Below are 6,102 nucleotides of genomic sequence, written 5' to 3' on the forward strand. Positions count from 1 at the left end.
CTACAGCTTTGGTTCGATGTTCCTCCCCGTTGATAGTTTTGATTACTCACGTAATTTACATGAGCATCCGAATTCATGGGAATGTCATCGAAATTTCGACATGGTTGCATTGAGTAATTTGAGGGCAATTCTTCGTGAGATGTGGTCCCTCGCATCGTTGATAACCTACTTGCATTGCGACTATCGATTGTTGAAGCTTTTTCAACTCTTTCCCATACATTTGAAATTGATTGTTCAAGCTTGCAAGTGTCACTTGCCCATTATCACTCTTAACTTGTGCAACACTTTTCCTTGTCAAATCTTACGGTGAAGGTGCCCATTCGTATGTATTAACCGAGATGTCTTCTAACAAAATTTTGGCCACATTTGGTGATTTATACATGAATACCCCACCGGATGAAGAATCAAGATATTGCTTAGTCAAAGCATTAGTACTCCGGTAAAATGTATTGATGTACTCCTTCTTCATCAAACCATGCGGTGGGCGAGCTCTTAGCATTTTCTTGAATCGTACCCACGCATCATACAAAGTCTCATCACCCCGTTGGGTGAACCCATTAATCTCCATTCGAAGTCTTTTGACGATGGGAAGAAATGATTGATAAACTCATTGGTTAAATCTTGAAAAGTTCTTATGGAATCGAATGACAAGCTCCTTAACCAAACTTTTGCTTCTCCTTGAAGTGTAAAGGGAAATGCCCTTAACTTAAAAGCGTCATCGGTGACATCCTTGTTTTTATATATATCACAAAGATCATTAAAGTGTTGGATGCGTTCGAACATATTTTCTTCTATTAACCCATGAAAGAACGTATCTTTGATCATTGTGAAAACATTACCCTCAATCTTCCAATTATCTGCTCCAATTGGTGGTTTTGTAATAGCCGGTGCTATCATTGTTGGTGCCACCAATCTAGCGTTCCACATTGGCGTGTCATTTGGATCATTCAATAACTCTTGATCAATCGATGGACCTTGGTTGATTGGATTACCCTTTTCATTGTGAATCGGTTGACCGTTTGGATCCATGTTTTCTAAACAAAATGGCAAAACCTTAAAATTTTTCTTTAATACCCGTTCTTCTCTACGTTTGTAAACTCCGTGCACGTGTTTTTCTGGATCGGAGAATGGATGTGTGAACTTTTGATCCTTGTGGGACCTTGTTTTCATACACCAAAAGTACCTATCCTTCAATCACAACGCAAAACACAAGCGGTTTTTCGAACAAGAATAATATATATAACACGAAAAGTAACTTTTGTAAGGGTAAACCCTTATGAAAGGATTCGAACAATCAAAAGTTTAAACCAAATATCCAACTAAGCTAACCGCTCCCCGGTAGCGGTGCCAAGAAAGTATTGATGATGTGCGTGATATACATCTTTTACCCTCAAAATTTATATATGATTCAAACACTACAAATAAGCACACACAACTAACGAGCACTTAGAACCCGGTTATTATAGCACTTCAATGTAAGTATTCTTATCAAGTTCGACCCAAATTGCCCTAGGGTTTATTTGATTGGGGGTTTTAATTGATTTTAATTAACAACTAAAACTTGCACAATTAAACAAACTTAAACTAAATGAGTAAACTAGTAGCAAATAACAAGTAACGAAATATAGAGAACTTAAATCAATTAACTAAGTAGTGTTCACTTATCTAATCCTCCCCATGCTTGGATTGCCCCATTTTACCCAAATTGCTATCACACTCATTGAACTATTAATTGTTTAGCATTACTACCAAACCTTAATCAAATAACACTCTACGAATTCACATAAGCATTGCATTCTAAGATCAAGTTAAACATGATTGGTTATTGAGATTATGCTTGGGTTGAAATCACTTAGAACACTCAACTATCGAAATCACTTAAGATAATCGAAACTACTATGTTGACTAAAGGCCAATTGAAAGACAAACTAGATTAAGAACACAATCACTTGAAATTCTTAAGGTAGTTGTCTAGATCACTCAAGGTGTTGAAGCACAAATCGATTCACTTCTCAAATCACTAAGAGAGCTACTCAATCTATGTAATCAAAGTAAAGCCTAAAACAAATGCATAGCAATGGATCTTTAGCTAACACAATAACACTTGATCATATAATTCATTCAAACAACATCATTCAATTGATTTTTGGGGTAAACACTTGCATTAGAGATTCATAGATAAGAAAACACAGGAGATTTAGCCAATCATGGCTAAGATTATACTAATAATAAGCATAGAACATAAACAAACATCATCTTAGAGTTATTACAAGTAATTAATTCAAAGTATATGAAGAAAAGTGGAGATTACAACCCAAATTCAAGAAATGGAGATCTAGAGCTAAAACTATGATGAATCTTGAGCTAGCTTCTTTCAATCCACCTTCAAACACCAATGGATGATGAAATTAGGGTTTTATAGGTGAAAATTAGACATAGAATTGCTGCTCTCTTGAAAATGACCTAATCTCGTTCCTTTTATAGTTTAAAAATCTGGGCTTAATCAGCGACAGGAGCGCCGCTTTTGGAGCAGGAGCGGCGCTTTTGGCATACTTCAGGAGCGGCACTTTTCCTTGGATAGGAGCGGCGCTTTTGGCAATAGGAATGACGCTTCTTGCTACCGGTGGAAAATGGAGCCAAAACGTGCACAACAACGTCGCTTTTGAATTAGGTGCGGCGCTTTTACCCGGCAGGAGCGGCGCTTTTTATATAGGAGCGGCGCTTTTGATGCTGAATTCTACACTTGCCATTTTCTTTGCCACTTTTGATCAAGATTTGGTCAATTTTACACCAAATCAAGTCCTTAGCCCCCAAATTGCCATTTAGCTCATAAGCATACCAAATGGGCTCCATAATCATCAAAAACCGAACAAAGTGAGGGAGATATCGCGAGATAAAACATGTATAATTGGAGCGATATCAGCTTGTTAGTCGTGGCTGTTAGTAGCGGATTTTTTTCCTGTTACTGTTCTTTTGTACTTTGTTATATATTTTCTCATATATAAAATTTACCGGGTGAATTCCCTTTACCAAAAATTGTTATTTAGTATAGCTTGAACTTATTTCATGTAAAGTTTTCTTTGAAAATGCATTTTGTGTGTGTGAAACTGTGAATTCGTCACGGATAAATAAATTGACTACTTGAATGATTGATCAAAACTCAAAAGTCTTTCAGATTTATCCACATTTTTATTTTAAATAAATCTAATTAACAATTCCATACCTTTAATATCCTAATCTAACCTCTTAATTTTATCTGATTATTCGCTTAATTCAGACGAAATTTGCTTAATAAGTTTTAGTTTTAAATCATTTTTATCCTTATTCGGACATAACATGGCAAACACTAACAATAAAAAATAACACCTAGTGTTTGACCTTATGACTTTATTTTAAATATTTCATAAAATAAAAATAGAATAGAATAGATAGATAGATAGACTTGTTAATATTATAATAATAATAGATAATAAATAATAATAATAATAATAATATATAATATATAATATAATAATAGTAAAAATAATAGCAATAATAATAATATTAATATAATAATATTATGATAATGATATTATAATAATAATAATAATGATAATAATAATAATAATTAATAATTGATAATAATAATAATCCATTTAAAAAGGTTATTTTTTATTGGATTGAGAGGACCACAAGATTTTAAAAATAATATGCATGAAGTTGAAAGCAATGTGTAACATGGGGTTTTAATAATCTGATGGACCACCTACATGAATTTACCTAGAATTAGATGAAACATCTTTGTGTCTCCAAATTGACTCCCATAGTTTATAATGAACCTAATATCTAGTGAAGGAAGGGATTAACACAAGACATAAAAATGTAATTACCTTAAATATCTACTTGTATGTATTTTCATTCATTCACTGATTTATTTATTCATTTATTTATAATTATTTTTTGTTGAAAGACATAAATTTTATAAATAAAACTAAAACTACCAAAAATCTAGTGGTTACACTAATTCTAAATGAGAACTTTAACAAATACGACTTTATGACCTCAAAACTACGACTCTAAAGGACATTTCGATAAAGAAAAAAAACTACCAACCATCGTGATCGCTCATTTCCTAATTAAAGCAGAGTTAAGATTCACTGATTTCTTTTAATATCGAATATTTCCATTTTCCAATATTAGAGTAATACATAATACATATGTACGGAAGGAGAGTAAAGATATAACAACGGTTATCCTTCCACACCGCAATTTGATTCATACACACAAATATTATTATGATGACTATAATACTCTTTAACTAATGTAAATAAAAAAGACATATAATTTCTTTAGAACTAATTAATAAAGCGTACGGCAACATTTTGGGGGGCAATTAGTATGTAAGGATAATAGTCAATATCCAATAATTAATATTTTCATTTAAAACACGTCACTTGAGAAACACGCATTATCCTCGTCATTAAGCAATCATCTGGCATAGTCAAGTGTAACACCCTGATTTTTTTTATTCACAGCGGAAGTAAAGATAATTACCGAAATAACCCTGTTTAACGTTTACAAAAACAGAGTTTGTAAACTAACATTGTTAACACACATTACAACGCTACACAAAGACGGTGTTACATAAATAGTATAAAACTCTTGTCACAACCAGTTTTAAAATGAAGTAAATAAACATCAGAGCTAAGCTCTGATATTGGCCAAAAAGTCACGTTTTTACCCCCGATATTAAGCCCTAAATCAATAAAGTTTCAAGCTTTGACAGCAAAATTATCGCTTTTTTGGTTGATTTTGTAGATTAGGTAATTACGAAGGTAATGCAAAAAGAATCAAGTAAAACAGAGCTAAAACAAAGATTCTAGAGCGAAAACGGTGAAAGACAAGAAATCAAGTTACGATCCAGTGAATCCAGCTGACCAGGCAAGCCAAACGGCCTGCCACACTGGTCAAGCAAACGGGCATCGTAAACAGCTGATCTAACCAAACGGCCCCAGCAAACGGCTTGCCAAACCGTCTGCCAGCCGTTTGCTGGCAAAATTCTAGTCTATTTAAAGGGCTCTCCATCCATTTCAACACACACTCAAATTCTAATTCACTTTATATTTTCAATCTTTTAGTTAGTTTTTAGTAGTAGTTAGCTTAGCTTTTATTTTCCGGAGGATATCCCGGTGAGTCCCTGCGATCTCGGGCAGATTTCTTTGGCCTTTTCAGGTTTTTATCCGATACGCTTGACTTTTGTATTAAACATGTGTTCTTACCTTTTAGGTTTAATAATGCGTTCCGATATTACCATGATAGCTTAATTAATCTGTATGTTGCCATGATAGAAGTTTGGGTTAGCGTAATTATGTTAATTTAGTACGGTTACTGTTGTAATACTAAACTAGTAAGTCTGATGGATTTGTATGCTAGCATCTTAAGGATTAACCAACCTAGGTTGTGATCAGGACTTGTCCACCTATATGAATTTATCTACTTCATAGGATTAAGACCCCTGGTTATACTCTATCTGAAGGTCCCCGCAGCTTTGGCTCAGTGGACATGTGGTGGTGCCTAGCACCCCCGCCTGGTTAGAGGTCTCGGGTTTGAGCCTCGTCACCTACAAAGGATATTATTTGAAAGAATTTCCGTGAGGGTGGCCCAAAGGGAAGGTTTTACCGACCCACTCTGGGACTAACGTCCGGTCCGCCTACCCCGTATGGGATGGTTTAAGGGCCGGATCCCCTGAGTGTGGTTCGGGTTTCCTGCCCGAACGCGTGTGTGTGTGCAAATGATGACTAGGCTTCGGTCCGGACTGATCCAAGCTTGCCGTTAAAAAAATACTCTATCTGAAGATTTTATGAACTCGGTATGGCCGGAGTTCCCGAGAGGCATCTAATGCGCTTTTAGGACACGGAACTTAGGAATTGAGACATGAATGACCTAGTATTCCTATTGACTGTTCCAAAGAGACCTCTTAGGAGCTGTTAAGATCTAATGAGTGCCTTTACTGTATGACCCAAGCCTATTGCATGTTCTTGTTTGATTGTTGCCCTAAGACTAAGTCATATCAATTGTCTAGGTAACTATTAGGTTTCTATCTGCTTTACTTTCAGTATATCA

General features: G+C 35.0%; 1 non-coding gene across 1 annotated transcript; it reads left to right on the plus strand.

The window, feature by feature from the left end:
• Positions 1-470: 470 nt before the first annotated feature.
• LOC139845671 (small nucleolar RNA R71) lies at positions 471-577 on the plus strand. Its single transcript, XR_011758436.1, has one exon. It is a non-coding gene; the product is annotated as a small nucleolar RNA R71 (small nucleolar RNA).
• Positions 578-6,102: the final 5,525 nt, after the last annotated feature.

Source organism: Rutidosis leptorrhynchoides, chromosome 4 (assembly GCF_046630445.1).
Source record: "Rutidosis leptorrhynchoides isolate AG116_Rl617_1_P2 chromosome 4, CSIRO_AGI_Rlap_v1, whole genome shotgun sequence".
NCBI lineage: Eukaryota > Viridiplantae > Streptophyta > Magnoliopsida > Asterales > Asteraceae > Rutidosis > Rutidosis leptorrhynchoides.